The sequence below is a fragment of the Mesocricetus auratus genome, unplaced genomic scaffold (genome assembly GCF_017639785.1).
Source record: "Mesocricetus auratus isolate SY011 unplaced genomic scaffold, BCM_Maur_2.0 Super-Scaffold_100015, whole genome shotgun sequence".
Taxonomy (NCBI): domain Eukaryota; kingdom Metazoa; phylum Chordata; class Mammalia; order Rodentia; family Cricetidae; genus Mesocricetus; species Mesocricetus auratus.
Genome location: NW_024429198.1, coordinates 62584881 through 62609660, shown reverse-complemented (window position 1 = coordinate 62609660; position 24780 = coordinate 62584881). Strand labels below are relative to the sequence as shown.

At 44.3% G+C, this 24780-nt stretch overlaps 1 long non-coding RNA gene across 1 annotated transcript; it reads right to left on the bottom strand.

Moving 5' to 3' along the window:
- Window positions 1–11012: 11012 nt before the first annotated feature.
- LOC110343719 lies at window positions 11013–23000 on the bottom strand. Its single transcript, XR_002386034.2, has 6 exons — window positions 22477–23000; window positions 19121–19285; window positions 18713–18977; window positions 18422–18463; window positions 15122–15168; window positions 11013–14294 (listed from the first exon to the last, which is right to left on the bottom strand). It is a non-coding gene; the product is annotated as an uncharacterized LOC110343719 (long non-coding RNA).
- Between the last annotated feature and the right edge of the window lie 1780 nt (window positions 23001–24780).

Genomic DNA, 24780 nt, shown 5'->3' with positions numbered 1-24780 from the left:
GGCTGCCGACACTTCTCTCTGATCCATTCTACACCTCACAGGGTATACGTTTCTAAAGGAAGGTCCGATGGTAACTCCACCCGCTTGTCCCATTTCTGACAGTGTAAAGTCAAGCTGCCATTTCCTAAGCGAGTCTTCAGGGCCGAGTTTCTCTGTGCTTCTTTTTCTGCTCCTTTTCTTTTCCTTTTTTTTTTTTTTTTTTTTGGATTTTTTTTTACAAGTCAGCCATAGAGGCCAAGTTACACATTTTTATTTATTTATTTAATTATTTTTAAGTTTAAATTTAGATTAGAAACAAGGTTGCTTCACAAGTCAGTTCCAGGTCCCTCTCCCTTTCCCTCCCCTCCACCTGTGCCCTCCCCCCAACTCCCCCATTATGCCCTCATTTCCCCAGGGAGGGTGAGGCCCTCCATGGGGTGTCCATAGTCTGTCATTTCATCCAGGGCAGGGCCTAGACCCTTCCCCAAGAGTTCAGGGTGAGAGTGCATCTCACACTGTTGGATGGGAGTCCAAAGTCCGTGTGTATACTTGGGATGGGTACTGATCTACTGCCCAAGGCTCAATAGATTACCTAGGCCTCCTCACTGACACCCACATTCAGGGGGTCTTGATCAGTCCCATGCTGGATTCCCAGGCTGATGCCTGGGATTCAAGAGTTAACTTTTGTCAGGTCAGCTGTTTATGGGAGTTAAACCAGCCCAGTCTTAATCCCTTTTGTCATCAGTCCTCCCTCTCTGTTACTGGCTTTCTTAAGTTCAGCTCAGTGCTTAGCCATGGGAGTGTGCCTCTCTTTTTTTGGGTTTTTGAGACAGGGTTTCTCTGTATTGTTTTGGAGGCTGTCCTGCAACTCACTCTGTGGACCAGGCTGGCCTCGAACTCACAGACATCTGCCTGCTTCTGCCTCCCGAGTGCTGGGGTTAAAGACATGCGCCACCAACGCCAGGCTTTCTGTTCGTTTTCACATGACCGAAACACTCCTCTGCTTCCTCACACTGATGGCTCCTGCTTTCCCATCTGCTCTCCACTGGCTGTCCCTGTATGTGCAGTGGACACAGAAATGGAAACCAAGTCAAGTCCATACCTGTAACCCCAGCATATGGGAGACTGAGGCAGCGGGATTGTGACTCTGAGGCGAGCATGAGCTACATAGTGAGACTCTGTTTCCAATATAAATAATAAATAAATAGAAACAAAAATCTTCTCCCATCCCAGGAAACCTCTCTTGTAAAGGCTGTGGAAACAGGAAACATATTTGTTAGTCAATAAGTATTTAAAAAAACAAAGTGTAATGTGGTTTACCACAGGAGACTGCAAAGAAAGAAAGAAATCTCGATCTTTGTACAGTCATAGGTAAACAATTTATCTATATGTCTTCAAGATAAACAACTATTTCCTGGGTAAGAGAGGTGACAGAATTGTAACAAAGCCCAACCCACTTTAAACAGAAACTGAAGTAGCTGTTAGTTAATTGGCTTTGTGCAGAACAAAGTTCTCTGTCCTCTGGATATAGAAGTGGGTTTCACAGTTTCGAGAAAGATACCCTACTGAATGTAAATCCCTCACAAACCACAGAAACCTGGCCATTGGCATTTCAAAGAGACTGTTCTTCATTCTTGAGAAAGACATTCTTGGTCACAAAACTGACAAAGACTAAGAGTTATATGGGTTTCAAAGATAGGAGAAAATGCTGGCTTCCGGTGGTAAATTTTCTGAGAAAAAAAATGGAATCTCTTCCATTTATTTCAGAAGGGAGCATTTACTCTCTTGTTCTTAACTTGTGTTTTTATTCATATTCACACCTGGCTAGTTTATGACCTGCCATGTCTGGCCATAACTTCTCTGCTCTACGTTAAACACAGAACAAACACCAGTATTTCATCCAACTTGGATTTAGTGAGTGCCAGCCAAGTGCTGGACATCAGCTGCATTGCTGTTAATAAGCTCACAATCCTTATTGAATAAAACTTAAAGTCTAGTGAAAAAGGTAAGTAAATACTGTGGAATGAAAGGCACAATTAAAATAACAGAAGGAAAATGGGTTTTCAATGCAAGTATGTTCTGGAATACATCCCAAACAGAAAACCAAGGCTCTGTTTGAGTGAATGGTAAGTGGTGGAGAGATGTGGCTGAGTACTGTCAGTCAGAATAGACTGCATCAGAAACCACAGAGCTGCCAGCCTGAAAACCCAGCCTCCTCCTATTGTCAAATATCAACCAATCAAAACTGACCTCATTTCCCCCTTTTTATTTAAATTAGAAACAAGCTTGTTTTACATGTCAATTCCAGTTCACTTTCCCTCTCCTCCTCCCCTGCCCCCCACCAGCCCCTTATCCCATCCGCTTCCTGCTCCCCAGGGACAACGAGGCCTTCCATGGGGGAATCATTAAAATCTGTCATATCATTTGGAGCAGGGCTTAGACCCTTCCCTGTGTGTCTAGGCTGAGAGAGTAATCCTTTCTGTGGAGTGTGCTCCCAAAGTCCATTCATGTTCTAGGGATAAATACTGATCCACTACCAGAGGCCCCATAGATTAACCAGAACTCCAAACTGAGATCCTCATTTAAGGGGTCTAGAATTGTCCTATGTTGGTTTCCCAGCCATCAGTCTGGGGTCCATGAGCTCCTCCTTGTTCAGGTCAGCTGTTTCTGTGGGTTTCTCCAGCCCGGTCTTGACCCCTTTGCTCATCCCTCCTCCCTCTCTACAACTGGATTCCAGGAGTTTGGCCCAGTGTTTAGCTGTGGGTGTCTGCTTCTGCCTCCATCAGCTACTGGATGAAGGCTCTGGGATGGCATATTAGGTAGTCATCAATCTCATAGTTGGAGAAGGGCATTTAAGATAGCTTCTCCACTATTGCTTAGATTGTTAGTTGGGGACATCCTTGTAGATCTCTGGACATTTCCCTAGTGCCAGATTTCTCTTTAAACCTATAATGGCCCTCTCTATTATAGTATCTCTTTTCTTGCTCTCCTCTATTCTTCCCCTGACTTGATCTTCCTACTCTCTCATGTCCTCCTCTCCCCTCCTCTTCTCCCCTTCTCTTTCTCCTAATTCCCTCTCCCCTTCCCCATGCTCCCAATTAGTTCAGGATATATTGTCCCTTTCCCCTTCTTCAGGGGACCATGTATGTCTCTCTTAGGGTCCTCCTTGTTTCCTAGCTTCTCTGGCGGTGTGGATTGTAAGCTGGTAATCCTTTGCTCTGTGTCTAATATCCATATATGAGTGAGTACACACCATGTTTGTCTTTTTGTGACTCGGTTACCTCAGGGTGGTTTCTTCTAGTTACATCCAATTGTCTGCAAATTTCAAGATTCCATTTCTTTTTCTGCTGAGTAGTACTCCATTGTGTAAATGTACCATGTTTTCTCCATCCATTCTTCAGTTGAGGGGCATCTAGGTGACTTTCAGGCTCTGGCTATTACAAGTAATTCTGCTATGAGCATGGTTAAACAGTTGAAAACTGACCTCATTTTAAGATGGCTATTGGGTAACGGGAAATTGCCCGCGTTGTGGTCTGAAGACATCAGCCTGCTCCACAGGTGTTCCTGCTGCTGCTGTCCTTTAAGAATGCAGGACAATGCGTTTTGTTCACATTTGTCCCTTCTTCCAACTCCTCTCAGATCCATCATTCCCCCCTGCAGACACTGCTCACTCAACTTCACATTCTCCCCCACCTCCCAATCAAGTCGTACTTGTACTGACGACATGGTCTTAGATGTGTGGCCTCTTGCTAGAACATTAGCTACTCACCACGGGAAATGCAAACTGGCTCTCCCTCTCCCATCTGCTCTCAACGGCCAACACCTCCAAGGGTGCAGGAAAGACTTTGTGTTCACCTCTCCTCTCCACCTGGGAGATGGCCCGGCTCGAGCTTTGCATGGGTTTTGAGCACGGTGCCACAGTTGCTATGAGTTCATGCGTTCAGCTGTCCCGCTGTGTCCAGAGGACACTCTTTCTGTTGTGGTTCAATTCTCTTTCGTGCACTCTCTGTGCCCCCTTCCCCACAATGATCCCCCAGCTTTGTGAGGAAGAGCTTTGATCTAACTGCCCCACAGGGTTGAGCACTCCCCAGTTTACCCTGCCCACTCGTGAGTCTCTGCGACAACTGCCATCTACCACAAACAGAGGCTTCTCTGAGGAGGGCTGAGAGGTGCCTGCGCTGGTCTTGGGCATGACAAGGAGTAGGTTTAATGCTAGGAGGTGGATGAATGGGGGAGTAAAGAGATGAGACAGGGAAGCCAAACCACTGCAATGAGAAACTGGAGTGATAACGGGGAAAGATCCAGGAGACGGCGATGGGAAATACAAATGACAAAACTTGAAATCAGATACCAGACATCTGTTCATTCTTGTGCGAAGAGATTGCTCTTTCTTTTCCAATGCTTTGGTGGTCTCAGGCTCACAAGCCCTTGAGTACTTGATCTCTGAATATATTTATTGTTTGGCTACACATTCCTCTTCTGAAATGAGGAAACAGAATGGCAACTGGGAGGAATTGGGACCCTACCTAAGGATGATCAGACCCTACCTAAGATTACTCCCCACGCTTTTTGGATACTTCTTATGTGTTTTATTGCTTGTTTAGTTAAACTTGGTCACTTTATATATTGGTTAGAGTTCTCTAGGAAACAAAATACAGACCAATAGAACAGATAGAGACGTGAACCCTCGTAACATTTGATTCATGCAGTTTTGGGATTCAAGAAGTCCCACAGTCCACTGTCAGGCATTTCCACCATAACCCTTTTCCGAAGTCCTGAGAAGTTGAAGGATGAGGGTTATGGTGGAAATGCCTTTGTAAGTCAAAAGTCAAGAAGCAGGCATTCTGAAGGCTGAGGGTAGGTGAAGACTAGCACAGCTCTAGCAGGATAAATTCATCTTTTCTGCCTCTTTGTTCCTTTCAAGACTTCAACAAATAGGATAAAATAATGTCTTACCATCTACCTGGAACTCCTAAGCATAATGAAGATAACATAAAATTAACCCTCATGCCTAAAATATTATTACAGAAAAAAAAACATTTAATGAAATTATCTAATGTAATTCTCAACATTAACTTTAGCAAGTTGATATGTCTATCAACAATAATAATTGTGTCTATTGACAGGCTAACCTTTGGACATAGTAGAAATTAAATATTTCTAGCTTTCTCTGAACAAGAAATAGATTGTTCTGAGTGGGAGATTTACTTGCAAATCCTTCAGGAAAGTTTTAAGCCCATAGCCATTCTTTTATTCTTACTTGTAAATCCAAATCCTTTATATGATGCTTTCTAGGTAAGATTGATTTGTCTTAAAAGCAGGCTTTGTCACAGAATGCTAAGAAAGTGATGCAGAAATCTCAACGTCTAAGGACTGGATGCTCCATGGTCAGATGTCCATTTACTAGGATCTTGCATTTCATTATCCCGAAAGGTGAAACGAATCCTACATAGAAATGTGTTCTATAAGCAATTCTATGTGCTTTCACAAGCCCTGACCTTAGTGCTCATAACTGCTTACTTCTGAGTCACTCATCTAGACTCCCATCTTTTATCCCTATGTGTAATAACTTCCTTTGCTTCTCCAGGTTCACCCTCTTGCATTCTTAAACTGTCACGTCCTGAGTAGTTCACCTGTGCTGACAATATCAGGAAGGTTTGATTAACAGATCATATTAATGAAGGATTGAGGTCAGGATAATTTTATCTAATGCTTTTCCTTTAAAGTCATCATAAGACTAACAGTCCTTTGGCTGAAACCTGTAGTCTCTTGTCAGCTGGACCTCTCCACACACTTTCTCTCCACACACTTTCTCTCCGCACACTTTCTCTGTTGCGGTTTCCCTTCTCATTGCCCAAATTCTTGCTTCCCCCCCCCGACCAGATTATAATTTGCTTTATTTATAGAGACTTTCCAAGTGTGTTGTCTTTTCAATGGTGCCTTGCTTGATGCTCTCCTGTTGGCGACATGACACTGGTTCTACAGAATCGGTGTTTTTGTCTGTTTTGTTTTTTAAATAACCGCATGTTCTATGTGTTTAATACTTAGATTATTGTGCTCTTTTCTGTTATGTATTCTGATTTTCCTTTTTTCTTCCTTTCTTTAAATTTAAGTTAGAAACAAGCTTGCTTCACATATCAATCCCAACTCCCTCTCTTTCTCCTCCTTCCCTGCATCCCCCCACCAAGCCCCCCAGTCCCTCACCCAATTTCCACTCTGATACCCAGGGAGGGTGAGGCCCTCCATGGTGGATCTCCAGAGTTTGTCATGTCATCCATACCAGGGCCTAGGCCCTCCCACAAGAGTCCAGGCTGAGAGACCATCCCTCATTGTGGGATGGGCACCCAAAGTCCATTTGTATGCCAGGGATAAATACTACCCAAGGCACCATAGATTACCTAGGTCTCCTCACTGATACCCACCTTCAGGGGGTCTGGATCAGTCCCATGCTTTCCACCCAGTCATCAGTCTGGGGAACAAGAGCTCCCCCTTGTTCAGGTCAACTGTTTTTGTGGGTTAAACCAGCCCAGTCTTAACTCCTTTGCTCATCAGTTCTCCATTTCTGACACTGGATTCCAGGAATTCAGTTCAGTGTTTGTCTGTGGGTGTCTGCCTCTGCTTTCATCAGTCACTGAATGAAGGTTCTGTTTCCCAGACTATCTGGCAGTGGGATTGTGTGCTGGCACTCTCCTGATCCATGTCTAAAATCCATATATGAGTGAGTACATACCATGTTTCTCTTTTTGTGACTGGGTTACCTCACTCAGGTTGGTTTCTGCTAGTTCCGTCCATTTGCCAGCAAATTTCAAGATTCCATTGTTTTTTTCCCACTGAGTAGTACTTCATTGTGTAAATGTACCACATTTTCTCTATCCACTCTTCAGCTGAGGGGCATCTAGGTTGCTTCCAGGTTCTGGCTATTACAAATAATGCTGCTACGAACATAGTGGAACAGACATCCTTGCTGTATGAATGTGCATCTTTTGGGTATATGACTAAGAGTGAAATTGTTGGGTCTTGTGGTAGACTGATTCCCATTTTCCTGAGGAATCTCCATTCTTATATTGGATTCATCACCCATGCTGTTGATAGTCCCAGGAAGCCACACTATATCCTATCCATATCTTATCTTAACTGCTTTCTATACACAGTACATACAAATAGTTGCCCATCTTAAGCGTGGAGTCTTATTTTGGGATATTGAATTGCAAAATCTGTATGTTTCCTAGTAAATAAATATTTATAGAAACAGACACATAAATGGAAAAGAGTAACCTTCTCCAAGAGTACTGGTAATTAACAGCTCAGTAACTTTAAATTTTTATTTTGAAATCAGCTCACAAGCTGATCGTATAGTGGGATATAGAAATACAAGCTGTGCATTTCAATGTGAGATCAAAGGCACAAGCTTCGGGAAGTACTGCTCTGAGTGTAATCCTAGTGTCTTTAACGGGAGGCAATTGATTCTCCTGATGCAGTTCAAGCTCATCCAGTCTTTTTAAGTTCAAAACCCATCAGGTGTGTGTGATCACAGAGTGGGGTGAGGATGAAATGATAAGAAGCTGTGTTTGTGTACCTTGAAAGGTATGGGAAAACGAAAATCTCAGGCTAGCTAAGACAATCCTGAACAATAACAAGAACATCAGGCCAAGCTCAAGGAAACCCCACAGAAAGAGAGGGAGGAAGAACTGTAGGAGCCAGAGAGGTCAAGGACACCAGGAGAATGAGGCCCACAGAATCAATAAAGCAGGACTCATAGAGGCTCGCCTATGCTAGGTCCTCTTCATACAGGCTGTGGTTGTTTTCCTGGGGTGTCTGACTTTTTCGCCTGCTCTTGGGACCCTTTTCCTCCTCCGGGGCTCCTTGTCCAGCCTTGGTAGGAGGGCTTGTACCTCGTCTTACTTACTGTGTCAAGTTATGCCATGTTCAGCTGATATCTATGTTCTGAAGGGAAACAGAGGAGCAGTGGATCTGGGGAGAAGGGAAGTGGGTTAGGGGGGCTGGGAGGGGTGGAGGGAGGGGAAACTGCAGTCGGGATATCACCAAGTGAGAGAAGAGGGCTCGGAAGCGATTAATTACAGCCTGGGTCTCAGGAGCAATAGAGAGAGAATACCGGAGCGACTCACACTTAAGATGGGGACACTATTAAGGACAAAAATCTGGGCTGGGCACGCCGTTGCTTGTGTATCGTTACTCAATAGTTTGCAGAGAGGTTACTTTCTTTTCTCAAAGGAGAGACTTATGAAAAACCAGCGCCTGTCGGTTTTCCCCGGGCGACACATCCACGGTGTGCGTTTGGGAGCCATTGCTGCCACAGAAGCAGCAAGTATGGGTCTTGGGCAGACCGGCGGCTTGTGAGCTGGGGCATAGGGATTGCCACACGGCCGTTTCATCGGCTCCCCCTAGCCCTGGCTCCAGAACCATCTGTGTGCACTCATCATTGTGTAAGCAAACACAAACAGACGATGAGCAACGTCTGTTTACACTGAGACTGTCCGGCATCCTCTGTCGCCTTAAGTTTCCTTTTTAAGAGCAACTGAATTTACTCATCATATTATCGAAATATTCCACCCTGGGAAGTCTCTTCTTCTAAGTTTCCTCCATCTGCAGCTGTCTTAGTCACTGTTCTATCGCTGTGAAGAGATGCCCGTGATTTTTATAAAAGTAGCCCTTTATGAAAGAAAACATGCAATTAGGGGCTGGCTTACAGTTCCAGAAGCTTAGTCCACCATCGTCATGGAGGCGGTTGGTGGCGGGCGGGGAGGGGGGCGGGGTCGACGGGACATGGGGGACATGGCAGAAGGCAGGCAGGCAGGCATGGTGGGGGCTATTCTTACTCAAATCGCCACAGCAGCCTAACGCTGTATATCCACATCTGCAGCAAGCTCAGGACCTGCCCGGGTCTACACCAGGTCCTTTGCGTCTCAGAGCTATTAGATTAGTATTTATGTGGGACTCCTGACCGTGAGAACCAGTGGCTCTGTGACTCCTGCGTCTGCTCTAGGACTCTTTCCCTCGTGTTGTGTCGCCGTGTCTGGCTTTCATAGGAAAGTTTTTGCTTCATCTTATTGTGTTTTATTTCGTCGTGTTTGGTTGCTATCATTTAGAAGTCTTGTCCTTTTCTAGTGAGAGACAGAAAGGGAGCTGACCCAGAGGAAAGGGGGGGTGGGGAGGAACTGGGAATAGTTAGGGGCTATAATCAGGATATATCGTATTGAAAGAACACTTTCAATAACAGGAAAAATGTGAAAAGGGAAGAAGAAAAAGCGGTATTTGTTTGTTTTTTGAGACATACGTATAAATAATGTATCTTGATGACAGCAATTCGACACTGCCTCCCTCCAACTCCCCATAGCGCCCCACTCCCCATCTCTTTCCCAAATTCAAGTCATCTTTTACGGTTAATAAATCCCTTAGTTCAGTTAGTGTTGCCTAGCATGTGCATGGGTGTGGAGCCATGTACTGTGTAATAAGGATAACCTATCCACGGCTGCGTCTCTAAAGGAGAGCGGCTCTCTCTGGGCATTCCATACTAGGCATTCTGACCAGTTATTACTCTCTGATTAACCGCTGCCCACTGATAAACTGGCTTCTCTGAGCAAAGTTAAGATCAGCACAAGGTCATACGCACAAACACAAGGGTGGTTTGGCAGCGTGTCTGTCACGCCCTTTAACGGGAAATGGATTGGCTCTTGTTTTCCCCTCTGTCTTCTGGTGGAAATGGATGCTGGAGATATGAACTGGTCTCCGCGCCTACAATTAAACTACCTTCCCAACTTCTTTTCTTTTTCCCTTTTCCCCTTTTTAAAATTTAAATTAGAAACAAGCTTGTTTTACGTGTCAATCCCAGTTCCCTCCCCCTTCCACCCCTCGCCTGCTCCCCACTGACCCCCTATCCTATCCCTTTTCTGCTCCCCAGGGATGGGGAGGCCTTCCATGGGGGATCATCAAAGTATCATTTGGAGCAGGGCCTAGACCTCCCCTGTGTGTCTAGGCTGAGAAAGTATCCTTCTATGTGGAGTGGGCTCCCAAAGTCCATTCGTATACTAAGGATACATACTGATTCACTGCCAGAGGCCCCATAGATTAACCAGACCTCCAACTGACATCCTCATTCAGGGGGTCTGGATCAGTCCTATGCTGGTTTCCCAGCTATCAGTCTGGGTTCCTTGAGCTTCCTCTTATTCAGATCAGCTGTTTCTGTGGGTTTCTCCAGCCTGGTCTTGACCCCTTTGCTCATCACTCCTCCTTCTCTGCAACTGGATTCTAGAGTTCAGCTCAGTGTTTAGCTGTGGGTGTCTGCTTCTGCTTCCATCAGCTACTGGATGAAGGCTCTGGGATGGCATATACGGTAGCCATCAATCTCATTATAGGGGATGGGCCTTTAAAGCAGCCTCTCAGACTATTGCTTAGATTGTTAGTTGGGGTCAACCTTGTAGATCTCTGGACATTTCCCCAGTGCCAGATGTCTCTTTAAAACTATAATGGCTCCCTCTACTCCCAACTTCTTAGACTAAACTTTAATGTCTCTTGGCTAATTATTAATCATCTTTCAGCTCCTGAGTAGCAGATGTTCTCTATAAAAATGTCTCAGATGTCGTCCAATCACAGCCACGCATGCAACTCCTAGGACAGCCCTTTCAATTGGGCTTCTGCAGCATTCTATGCATGTCCCCACCAAAAGACTGAATTGTTTAGTGCCCCTTCCAGCAAAGCATAAGCTCTTGAGAGCCGGGACCCCATGCCTTCACTATCCATTACAGTGCCTACCATTGACCAGGACACAAACGGATTTCTTGATATGGTTAATCAAGGACATCTCATTACTCATTCCACGACAAAGCTGATAGAGGAGTGAAGACAACATCATTTATCCAGCCTGAGCTCTATCTCGTGATATTCCCCCAAAGCCTTCCAAGTATAAATGATATCTCAAAAGCATCCTCACTTTAGGGGTTGAGCATTTTCTGGCCATTATTTAACGTTTAAAAATTGGCTACACGTTGGAAAGACACACACAAAGAGAGAATGTGTAAATGTTGGAGATACATTTTGCAATTTTCACCCAGCGAACATTGTATTCATTTATAACAGAACAATATTCCCTCTTCTGTGAAATAAGGATATTAAAAAGTCCTAATAATTCAATTGCTGTCACTTTCATGAGTATTTTTTCTAGTGTAGCCAAAGGACAAATGATAATGAGGCTTTTTTGTGAGTGACAAAATGTTCACTTGTCATCAGCATATCTGGCTCTTCTCTTACTGCAAACCCTGCTGCAGTCTGTCCGCTCCCTGTTTCCCACAGTAGAGTTCCAAGTTCCTTTATTTCTTCCTATCTGTTTCTGGAAAGGGTCTAACTGGCGGCATTGAAACCATAGCTTCCTTATTTACATAATGCCTCTTCCTGCCCAATCCATATCCTGGTGTTTTCAGTGAGGTAGGCTCAGGTTATCACTTATCCAGGTGTAGGAGGTTAGGGCCACTGTCTGCCGTCTGGCAATGTCCTCGTGAATAACAAGGGTGCATCTTATAGTTCAGATTAAGCACATCAGTACCTACATGAGCTTCCCTCTGACTCGGAGTGTCGCCATGCCTCTATCGTGGTGAACGGTGAGTTTGGGTGGTTGGTCCCTAAGAGAGTAAAGTGGACCACACTGTTTCTGGGCTCATAATCTCCTGAGGCTGCTGGTTATCTCTTGTGGAATTGTGGAGGTTATTATTAACTGCCTACTGGCAGCTAGTTTGAAAGTTTGAAGTAGCACAAGGCCTAAAGAGCCTTCACTGTGCACTCGACATTCAATTTCTGCCCCTCCTACAAAGCCCAGCACAAAGCTGTTTCTAAAGCATCCAAACTCCAGTTGCCAACAATGCTCTCTTTTTAGACTCCACAGAGTGTGTCTGCCACATACAATTTATGTCTAGGGACACACCATCCCCTGTTGCTTGATGTTCCCTTACATGGGGTGCTTTTGTTAGATCCCTTGGGAGCCGCAAGTATCTTTCTTACTTGTATAAAGCCTTTTCTTGCTTCATAACCACGACTTGGTGTTTGTTCTTTAGTGGATTCTCTCCTAGTGTGTGCAAGACAAAAGCTTGATCATTCCCAGGACACACACACACACACACACACACACACACACACACACACACACACACACACCAGGGCGTTCTACCTCAGTGAGGCAGTTAGCACAACACGGTTGCTGATATTTAACGAATCTCAATGAAGATTTGTTCACTGGTGGGGATTTTAGAAAACAAGGAAAAACAAAAGTATCACATGCTGTGACATAAGAGGCACTAACAATAGGGAACTGCAAATATGATGGCTGATATCTCTTCTAGGACCTTTATGTTCTCACTGTAAGCCATTCCCCGGAAGACCTCTAGGGCAGGTGCATTCTGGCTGTTCTGAAGTCTAGCAAAGAGTCACAGGCAAATATTTCAAATTCTTTATACACACACACACACACACACACACACACACACACACACAAATATGTTCCTTTGTATTGTTTTATAAGCCACCTTGGAGGGCAGGCCCCAGGCTTCCACAGATGTCTTCAGTGACCCGCGCACAGGATGGGACATTCCACAGAAGTTCTTGGATCCTAACACAAGGCCATGCAGGGTGAGTCACACGGGGGACTGAGAAAAACCAGATGCTTGGGAAAGAAGCAACAGGAGCCATTGCAAATACTGTACGGTCTAGACAGAATGCTTCATTGGTCTGGAGATAAACAAAGTAGGCCAAGGGTGAAATGTGTGAGCTCAGTCAGCTTTACCCAGGAGAATTCCAGCTCCTATCTTCAGGAAACAGCTAAGGCAAGTTTACGCTACCATGGGCAAACTTGGCACACGCTTTACTCTGTCAGTGCCTTTGATTTTACCGCACAACACATCCACGTCACAAGCACTTTCCTGTATCCCACACTTAATCTTGGGTTCCAGGGACACTCGCCTCCTCCCTGAAGGTGCGTGGGTACCTGTCGCTGCCGAGGAAGGATGAGTGACTTGGAGCTTTGATTAGGCTGTTTACTCTCCTCATGTGCTGTCTGAAGAAGATTCGTATTTCTAGCATCTCTACCAATGAGAGATTTCCACAGTTCGAGGGCTGGATGTAGGAGAAGCGTTATCTCAAAGCTTCAGGTGCTCTCTGCAGATGGTGTGTGTGAATCTGTATGTGAATCTTCTCATTCTTGCCAGCATGAACGTCTGCACAGATCTTTCAGCTAACAGGCTAGAAAAGCAACACTGGCTTGCAACAGCTGTCCCTCCTTCTCATCAAATGACAGGAACCCATCCAGTCTGGACGACACTAATAGAAGGAGAGCTCTGTCACTGGTGTCACCAACCTGCACGAGATGTTGCCAGGGCAGTGTCTCAAACTTCCCAGGAAAACTTCTCGAGATGGCTTTGTTTCCTGTCATCTCTTTCAGACCCTTACTTCGAGGCCTTGGATCCTGTATCACTTAGTCCAACCAGCCTGACCAACTTCTTGACTTATTATTCTTTAGAGTTTAATTGGACTTGTAATTAACATTCTCTTTCTTGACTGCCCTACGCCCCTGTTGACATCCTTCCAGGATTTCAGCTTCCACATTCCTCGAAGAGAATTCCTTGATTGTGCATGAACTAACTCCATGGTCTTGTTCTCCATATGACTATCTGGGAAGGCTGTGTTGAGCAGTTCTTTAGAAATCAGTGAATAATCTATCAAGTCTAGTTTAAATGTGTGTGTGTGTGTGTATGTGTGTGCGTGTGTGAATACTTAAAACATCCAAAGTCTCTATCAGTAGGTAGATAATGTTTACTCTAATTACTAACTAATCAAATTAATGCTGAAACCAACCAGCCCTGGACAGCCTCATGGGGCCAAAGTCAGAGAAGGCATCTGTAATTTTCCTTGTAGACCAACTTTTGACTTCTTAAAAAAAAAAAAACCTAATTTGAGATCCAAAGCTTCTAGATGGAATTCACAATTAAGCTGGCAATCTATTAACACAACCGCAGCACGCAGAAGCCATACAAATAAGTGAAGGGATAAAAGTAGGCTTAAGCAAGCAAGTCTTCTGGAGGACATCAGGGGCAAGTGTGTCCATGTGGATGTGGATGCCTCGAACACCAAGAAATGTATTTTAAACTGTCAGCTTTTCAGGCAGTCTTAGTCAAACACCCGAGTCTGCATTCCCAAGATAAATTCCATTTTCCACGCCTCTCAGACCCGGTGTGGGAAGTTAAGCAGCAATGTTTTCCTTTGTGTTCATGTTTATTTGTGTTCCCCAGCATTGTCTCCGTGACGTCTCCATCTGCCTAATGGAGAAGAAAGCTCCTCAGTTCCAGCCTTTGGACCTGTGGTCTGATTGGACATTTCCACCTAGAAAAATTTCCCCTATCATTTCCATTGTTTTTCAAATCAAGCAGCCCTTTTGCAGGACAGCTCAAGTCATATCTTTACTGTGATCATCCCAGCCAGTCATGCCTTGATCTCTCTTGTTTCCATGGTCTTTTGAATGTATAGCTCACTCATTGTTTTGCTCATTATTCAGACATTCAGACATTGCTTGATTACACAAAGCAAAAGCCTAGGCTTTGGAAAATGTTTCTGAGGAAGTAGATTAGCATCTAACCTCAGCTATTATTTCTATCAAAACATTACTCTTTAATTGTTGGTGTGTGTGTGTGTATGTGTGTGTGTGGGGGGGGGAGGGGTATTGTGTTCCTAAATATGTAAATACAACCTTATCCATCTGTATAATGTTACTTGCATTTGTTAAGATTTCAGAGCAGACAATTTGGTATTGGATAGCCAATTTGTGTGTTCTTCTTAGTGCTGGAAGGTGCCCTGCATCCCATCAAAGGACAGGCACAAACAAGAACCCAGCTGCAAGTCCTTCAGTCTAGTGTGTTGCCCTCCCTGCAAGCCATGTTAGAGCAATGGTGGCCACAGAGCTTGTGGAAGTCACCAGCCAACCTCTGATTTGATTTAAGGCCCACTCTGCGAGACTCAACCCAAACCCAGTGTTGTCTGGGTAACAAAGAAGCCGAAACTAGATACCCCAGGGACCTAAAGGAATACCAACTGCTACCAAAGGAATGTAGCAATCACATGACTCCTAAAGGCATTCTGCTATACTCACAGGTCAGTAGTGCCTTGCTTAATCCCATCTTGGGAGATAGCGTCCTCCTGTAGTAGAACAAACACAGAAACCCACAACCAGACAATGTTCAGAGAGGGAGAGCTTTAGGGAACACTCAGTCCTTTAAAAAAGTCTCCATCAAATTCCTTTCCTCGGGGCTCATGGAACCCTGTGCAAGAGGAGGCAAGGGACTGAGTGTAAGAGCCGGAGGGGACAGAGGGAGGACACAAAATAAACAAGAGCTTCTTAACAACACTGCAGATGCACATATGAACTCACAGAGCCTGGGGCAGCACACAAAGGCCCTGCACGGGTCTGTACCTGATTAGAGCTGAAAGGAGATGTGGACGCGTGTACCTGTCCCCTCCCTGAGGCAACATCTAATTGGTAACTACACTTGCAAGGGAAAAATTAGTTTTCTCCAAAGGAGTCTCGCTGGGGAAACAAATAACTCTTAAGGGTAGACTCCATGTCTAGCAGTAGATGGCCAACAAAAAACGAACTCAATGGCATCTTTGTAGGTTCCTTGTTGCATGTCAGGGCTTTTTAAAAAACTTTTATTTTATTGTATTTACCTTACCTACAGTTTTACATGTATATTATGGGGTTCCTGTCTACATGCATTTTTTGTACCATCTCTTAGGCTCTTTCCCTTCTGTTTGTTTTGTCCTATTTCGATTTGTTTGTTTTTGTTCTATCTTATTTTATTTTATTATCCCTTAGATGCTGTTTGTTTTCTAATCAGAGACAAAAGAGGGGTGGGTCAGGAGGGGAGGAAGGGAGAGAAGAGAACAGGGAGGGAAAACCATAAGTAGAATACAACACACGAAAAATCTCTCAATAAAAGAAAAACTATATTAAAATATTAAAAATAAAAACAACTATATACATAAAGAAATCTAGAATGTGACCCCATATGCTGAGGGAAATACTAAAACAATTGCCTGAAAATCAGTAAGAGCTGAAATTTGTATTTCAGGTGAGTCCCTAGCATAAGAATACCCTACAATAATAAAAAGAACAATAACCAGCTATAGTAAACTCATACTAATGGAAAGAATTTGATCCTCTCATTCACATAATATTACACCTTAATGCCCATCTTTCAACAGAAACCACAAGACACAAAAAGGAACAGAAAATTAAAGATTGCTACAAATCATAAACCTCTAATTCATAGAAATCACTCCTGAAAAGCAGTATCCTAGACAAAGCCTGCAGAACAATTACCTTCAGAGAAGCAGACGAAGATGTGGGAAATAGCAAAGTTGGCGGAAAATGGTTGAAATGGTGACGTTGACAAGGAGACACCGGACCCACAAAGACACTAGAAAGAAAATCTGAAGACGAAAAGCACAGATGATAGATGGCTGCCGCACGAGATGGGTTTGCAGGCGACTCGACCGGGCGAAAAACAGAATCAATAAACTCAAATGTGACCAGTAGAAAGTCAAGCCAGTTCTAACTGACGTGCTGGATACCATTAACTCTGGGAATTCCAGGAGGAAAAGAGAGAGGATGGATAAAGAAATGATGATTGGAACAAATTCACAAGCTTTACTACAAATATGAATACCTGAGAAACTCAAATGAGTCCACATCAGATAGCAAGGAGACTCATACAAAGATTCTTTATAACCAAAGGCAAGCATAGAAATTGGAAAGCAGCTGAGGGAAGCAATTTATCATACGCAGGGGAACTCTCGAATGATTAGTAAGCATCTCCCCAAGATCTTTAAAGTGTAGCAGACACAAAGACAATATACTCAAGCGCTAATGAATAAGAGAAAAAGTTATCAGCCAATATCCCCTACACGTGCCAAGACTTCCCTTAAAAACAGAGGTAGAAATTAAGGCATTCTTGGATAAATTAAAACTGAAAAGACCAAGTCTGCAAGGAAGGCCACAAACATCCTCGGAGGTCAAAAGAAAGAGCATTAAATAGCAACTTTGAAGACGAACAGTTCAGATGAACTACCAGACAATTGTATAAGCCTGTATTATTTTTTAATTGGGTATTTTTATTTGTGAAGGTACTTGATGGTTATTACTTTGAAGATCAATAGTTCAGATGAACTACCAGACAATTGTATAAGCCTGTATTATTTTTTAATTGGGTATTTTTATTTGTGAAGGTACTTGATGGTTATTACTTTGAAGATCAATAGTTCAGATGAATTACCAGACAATTGTATAAGCCAGTATTATTTTTTAATTGGGTATTTTTATTTGTGAAGGCACTTGATGATTATTACAGAAGGTACCATTTGAGAAGAAATACCATATATATTTAAAATACTTTTGTTATTTGCAATTGTGTTTTAGTTTTACTGTATGTCACTTATGCGGAGCAGGCATTGCTTTCTGACTACAGTAACGTGTGAAACGGGTCTTTACAAAGCTATCAACAAATCCACTTTATTTTGTTTTGTCTTATCTCGGCTCTTTGCCTGTTTTATATTCATGTATCTTAATCTACACTTAACTAATTATTAGCCATTTTTGAAAAGGGACAATGATCGTGTAACTTCAAAGGAGAATTTTGCCTAAAATAATGACAGAGTCCTGGGACAAACCTGCATTATTGCAACAATAATCTGTAACCTTTTAAAACTTTTTAACCCATTTATATTTCTACATAGCATTTCACAATATTTGTCCACTGTTTGGAGTCTTATAACTATTTTCCTTGTGGTTACTATGGAGATTGCAGTTGACATTATCATTTGAATTTATATAGGTATAAATTGCATAACATAAAAACATTGCTTTTCTTTCTCTCTCTCTCTTTACAATTATGTGTTCATGCCTTTGGTTGATGTCACAAAATTACGTCTTTCTCTTGTACAGTCCTAGACATGAACTGGTAACTCCTCTGAAGGTATTCATCGCAAACCAAAATTATAATCACTGGTATATACCACCAGCTTTCCAACTCCTAATGGTTTACGTATTTGATCAGATTAATAATACATTTTAAAATGATTAATAGTGTGAAACAAATGTGAGAAAGGAATTTAAACATTTCACACCCCCCCACACACACACAAAATGAACTGACCCCAAGCAGTATGTGGTGTTAGGGAATGAGAGAGGAAAGATACAAACCTGCCAGCCATGTGGGTGAAGCTGTCTGACAAGTGGCCCCAGTGGCTCCAGCTGAGGCACTTTCAGGACTCAGGAGCTGAGCCAGAAGGGTTCCCATGGATTAGAGGCCAGCCTGGACTACAGTAAGTAGGGCAGCCTGAGCTAAAGAATAAGAATGGGTCGGGGGAGGCAGAAACTTAGGAATTAACTTACCCAAGTAGAATAACGCCTGTATGTTGAAAACAACAAAAATCCCTGAAAGCAATTAAAGAACATTTAAGTAAATGGAAACAAACTCCAAGGTAATAAGTTGGATGGCACAATATTGTTAAGACGCCAATACTATCCAAAGTGAACTTTAGATTCAGTATAATTCCTATCAAAATTCTAATGTCATTCTTTTCATAAATAGAAAGATCCATCTAAATTTTTTATGTGAAATCATAAGGAGACCAGAATAGTCAAATTGTCTTGAGGGGATAAAAGACCAGAGAGAGAACTCACCTTTCTTGATTTCAATACTTATACTGCAAAAAATAAGAGTAATCCCATCTGATGGGGGTTGTCCTTCTGTATATATGCTTCTCTTATTGATTAATGAACGAAACACTGTTCAGCCAATGAGGCAGGAAGACAGGCAGGACTAGGAGACAAGGAGAATTCTGGGAAAGGCAGGCAGAGAGGGCCTGCGAGAACAGTCGCCATGTGAGCCGCCAAAGAAGTTAGAGGTCTGGACCATTCTCCGGTGAGACAAGATCACGTGGAAGCTCTTAAAGCAACAGAAAAGGGGGGAATATTTAAGACAGAGCTAGCCCATAAGAAGCCCAGGACCCCGGCTGTAAAACTAACATGTCTTCGTGTGTGTATCTGCAGCTCAAGGGCAGCGGGACCCTGCTGGGCCAGAAAACTTACATCAGCACCCATCAGCGTAGGAGAGCCGTCAAGAGGGATGTACAGAGCCATAAAATGTGATGGAACGCACAGAAATAAACCTCCGGCGTGTGCGGCACGCGGTTTTCAATTCGCGATCCCAGAACATTCAACAGGAAAAGGGACGATCTTTCCAAGAAATTGTTCCTGGAATATATATATCGCCATACTAAGAAATGAAGTTTGACCCTCATCCACCGCCATATATAACAACTAATTCTAGATTGGAAAGTATGTGCCAAAGGCTGGGTGTAGAGACTAAGAGACGGGATGGGAAATGGAAATACGTTGATCACAACACAATCTCTGCTAGACCACAGTAAGCTTTGGTGACGTGTTACATTGTTTGGTAATGGCAGGTAGCAATACTATTTTTATTGCATGCCTCAAAATTGCTGCAAGAATGATTTTTTTTTTACATTTCCGTCACACACAAGAAAACAAGTTGATGATGTGATGTTAATTAACTTGATCGAATGCCTTTACAGTGTATACATAGATAAAACCCTCACATTGTGACCAGAGACACAATTCTTATTTGGTAATTAGAAATTAATAAAAAGACATAAAACTAAGTCAAGCTATTTCAAAGGCCTGCGTACAAGACTAAAACTATAAGATCTCTTATGAATAGGCTAGAAATTTCATGACAGTGAATTTTTTTCTAGGATTGTGTGTGTACATGTGTGTGTGTGTGTGTGTGTGTGTGTGCGTGTGCACATTCACAGGTGCCTGCTGTGCACTCTGAGGGCCAGGACATGTCAGGAAAGCACCTACCACTGAGCTTCCCAGTGCTGTAAAGCGCCATTACTAGATATCCCGTACTTTTGAATTGGAAGTTTTTCTGTGAATGCATACGTGAACATTCTTTAGCTCCGTGGCCCTGGAGCTGATGCTCTCTAGAGGGTTTACGTCGCTTATAGTCCCGTAACTGATGCTGAATGCCCATTTCCTTTTCCTGTCTTCCATTGGACTCGCATGACCCATTTGCCTTGTCTGCCGTGTCCCCAAAAGCATCCGAGCTTCCAACGTCCTTTTAAACATAGGAACATCTACTTTGTTTGCTTCATGCAAATTTTCTTAGCAATTTTAAATATCGTCTTGTTTTCGCTTTAGGTGTCAAAAGTTCTACTTATGATGAGAGTTTTCACTAACCCCCCCCCCAGGAAAAAAAAACTTCATTTTGGAAGTTCTTAACGATTTGCTTTCAAATAACACTCTTGATTTTCAAGAACTTCTGATCCGGCACTCTTTCCCTGATCTCTTTCTGTCCTCCATCTAGTTTGGCTTAAACTGGGAAGGTCCCCTCCCTGCCCATTTCCTTAAACACTGGAAGGAAGCTACTATTCTTTCAATTAAGAGCAAAGAAAGTCTTCCACGGGTTTGAGAGGCATCTGGATTTACACATTACGGTAAGTCAGCTCCAGGGCCTAAGAACTGGTTCCTCGATGGACCACAAAATTGTCGTGTTCTTCTCTTCAAATGAGACCCAAGAAACCAACCTGGCACTCATGGAAGGCTGAGCACGGGAGCCTAGCTGTGCAGCACAGCGAGCGATTCTCTTCCTAATCCACACAGTAAATATGCAATCAAGTCTCACGACACTGTGAACTAATGGAGTTCAGTGACTAGGGGGTCTTTGGAGAGCAATCAGGTGCTATTAAAATATGCTAATGGTAGCTTGTGATTGAGCAGCAGGACCCCAGGATTTGGGGTTGGCATGGCAACTGCCAGCTGAAAGTTCATGCAGAACCGGAGGGAGAGAGTTAGAATGAGCTGCTTAAGTCCAAGTGTTAACGAAGAGTGTGGAGCGCGGTTGTGCAGCTGAGAATCCCAGGGAAGGCTTGGTGCCCTCATGCCAAACACAACCCAAACTCACAAAACGCGACGCCAGAGGGGAAAGCTGGGTGCCTCCCACTGCGGGCTCCCGTGGTAGATAGAGAGCCAGCCTATGCGGAGAATTCGGTGCTCAGGGCGAAGACTTTTACCGAGGACCCAGGAGTCTGTTGCATGCAGTCTCAGTGTTTCATATGTGGATGGCAGAAGTGTCCTATCTGGACGTGTCTTCTAGCCAGGGCGGACAGAAAAGGCCTGATAGCCAAAGGCTTTCACCAGTCTACTGTACTTAGGGAGGTGCAGATGGCGGGGGCGTTTACTCTTTGAGCCTAACTGAATGCCAAAGGGGGAAAACAACAAATAACAAAAGGAGGTTCCTCCTCACAAGCTTGCCTCCATCACATGGAGAGGCTGAAAGTGGGGTTTGCACCAGGCGGACGCGCTGTATGGAGAGGGCGTGTGGCACGCGCACGCGAGCATGAGTGTGTGTGTGTGTGCGTGCACGTGTGTGGCACGCGCACGTGCGTGTGCTCTCACATAGCTGGCCCTCTACAGCCACACCCATCTCTGTCTGAAGCCGGAAGGTCGGCCTCTGCCACTAAGGGCTGGAGAGCACCCAGAACAAGACTCCTGTTTTCCCATTTCAGGGGCTTTATAAATGCCCCTGGAAGTGATTTCTTCTCATGGCAGTTGCGCAGCATCCCTTAGCTTTGCTAGTGAATACAGCTAACGGGGATTGCATTCAGTAGAAGCAGTGTGGACGGGAGCACGGGGAGACGGTCAGCAAAGGGGCTGGACCGGCCCCAGGACACACCCAGAGAGGTTCTCCTCTGTAGAAGACATGAAGCTGCTAAAACAGAAACGAGGCACATCTCTGGAGGGATTGGTGGGGAAAAGGAGAGAAAAGCAGACTCAACTGTGAATTAAGTGGGCTGGGCGGGGAGCAAGGAATGCTGGGAAAGCTAAGGGAAGGTCAAGGCGTGATCTGCTGCAGGAGAGTGGGGGCAGGCGTTGGACCGAGTTGGCCCCTTTAAAACTTAGGTTTCCATCCACGGTGTCCTCAGCTGGGCCCGAAGCCCTTGCTTTGGGGTGGGGAGGGAAGTTTTGTCATTTGAAAAAACACAATTTTAAAATTACTTAGACACACTTCCGTTTCTTACTCACCTCCTTCCTTCTCTTTGAAATAATAGCTGCTTAAGGGAAAACCAGGGGAGAAAAGCCGGGGGGGGGGGGCGTGCAACTTAAAACAATTGCTATTGTCCTGGGCCAGCTCAATTTAGCAGGAGTTGACAGGTGTACTCCTGTCACGCAGATGGATCTAGGCAATGTCTTCACATAAATAACCTCAGAGGGCACCGAGGTTTTGTGGAGACAGTGTGAAGTTTGCCTGGTTTGCCGGGTCAGGATGCCAATACATCATCCTAGGACCCCCCCCCTCCCCAAAGAGCTCAGGAAAGGGTTAGGCAGGGGCGAGATCGTGTCAGATAATATCTGATTCTTACCATGGATCACATTGTCAACAGCTCTGCAGGAGAAGAGCGCCCTTCCTTCCAACGCGGGTAACAGGGATCTGTTTGTTCTCTTGATTTAAGCGATCATTTGAGGCACAGCTTGGGCTTAAAATGCCCAGTGTCATGGTCTGCTCATTAGCTAGATCAAGTTCTGCATCCTGTGCTGCTAATAGCACTTCCCGAGGAAATAGGCTGAAATTCTAAGATAAAAATCACTAAGAAGCCCAGTGACTCTAAGGAGCCAGGCATATTTTTAAGGGTGCCTAAATGACTGTAGTATTTCACCTAAACAAAGACAACGATGTCTTGGTCTCCTGGGAGAGCTCATGGTGGTGTGTCAGAGGCCAACGGGAAGCATCTCATTGCTCACACGGTAAACTCAGGCATAATAAATCCTGTGGGATTCGCTTGTTGTGACGGCTCAGAAAATAGATCCCTGTTCCAGAGGAGTCTTTTGTTTGCAAAAATCATGGGAACACCTGTGATTCATCCCCCAGGAATTTAAGTAGACTATGTCCTTCACGTTCATCATCAGGGCATGTTTGCATGAGGTTTAATCTGAGAGAGCCGCCAAGTCAGACAGGGTGTTACTGGGTGAGCCAGGATTTCCTCTGTTAGGGCTCCCTCTTGTGGGAATCTCATTAATTAACCTGCAAAGGAAGGGGTCCAATACCTGCTAGTCTCAGGGTGGGTCTTACCTGGACTTTCTCTGATTCTACACAGCCTGAACTCGCCAGTGCCAACCTTTCCCATTCCTCCTTCGTTAACATTCCCCCAGAGTCTGACACTGAGACCTGTTGCTCTCCCCCAGGTCACCTGTACTTGCATGAAGCAATCTTCTCCAAATTGAATTTACATTTTTTCCTTAAATTTTATTGTTGCTGTTGTTGTTGAGGGACACTGTGGGGAGGGCATGGGAGCCACACAGCACGGGTGCGGAGGTCAGAGGACGGCTCTGTGGAGTCAGTAGTTCTCTCAGCCAGACTTCCATAGCAAATGTTATACCCACGGTGTCATCTTGTCAGCCTGTCTCCTAAATTTTTTTTTGTTTTTTTGAGACAGGGTTTCTCTGTATTGTTTTGGAGCCTGTCCTGGAACTCACTCTGTAGACCAGGTTTGGTCTCAAACTCACAGAGATCCACCTGCCTCTGCCTCTCGAGTGCTGGAATTAAAGGCATGCGCCACTGTCTCCAAATTTTTAAGCAACCTTCACGCCCTAGCCTAGCAGTCTGAGAAAGGCTCCTTCATCCTCTAAGCCTGGAGTTTGCCCACTCCTGTGAGACTTTCTGGCTTCTTTTGACTCCTTAGCATCTCTCACTTGACCAGCTTCCTGGAGCTCAGGGGTTCTGTTTGCTTCCTCTGTCTGTGCAGTCTCTGATTGTGACCTCAGCGTCCAATCTGTTGTCTGGCAGGTAATAAGTGCTGTATATGGTTTGGATAATGAATATCAAGCCCCATACTCTCGTTATTATATACACTCGTTTAACCACCAACACCTATACATCCAGTGTGATTCTCGGGCTTTATTGGATTGCCCTCGGTGTATACACGAATTTCTAAGCAATTACCCACACCAGCTGTGTCAAACACTCGTGCACTATGGAAGGAACTGGTAAGGCAGTTAATGAGAAGTATGTTGACAACCAGGGAAGAATGGCAACTTCCAATGCCAAGGAAAAGCAGTTGTCAGACCAAGATTTTCCTGTTGAGAAGGCAAAATCCTCAGCGGCTTTTCCCACCCTGGCAGCCTTCGTGGGGACCGCTATCGCAAGAAATTTCTTGTCAGGCCTGAGAGTGACTAGCGGTGTCATCAGAGGCAATTTTAATCATGTTTCAAGGTGCTTTTGAGCCTGGTGCATCAAAGGTCCCGAAGCAGGTGTTAGTTTTTATTAAACTCCTGCCTTCGTGCGTCCCGAGCCAAAAGCTCTGGTTTGGATGACCTCTGTGGAACTCCAAATCCCCCAAATCACTCAGCCTCCTCTGAACATACCTAATATCTTGGCTTCTCTTCAGACTCAAGAAATAACCCAAGACTGTGTGAGAGGCCTTGGAGAAGGACAATTATTGGGAACGACTGTGTTACCTGGGACTCTAAACCTTCCAATCACCTCATCACTATTCTGAAGTTCCTTGGCAGCCCTTAAGTACAATTGCTATGAAATCTGCAAGACAAGGAATGATTCTCAAAGAAGCATAAATTCAGAGGATAGCTTGTGGGCCCCTGACTTTATTGATTAACAAAGCCCTGCTCCAGGGCGGGAAGGGACCAAAGCTATGCGGGAGTTCTGGATGGGA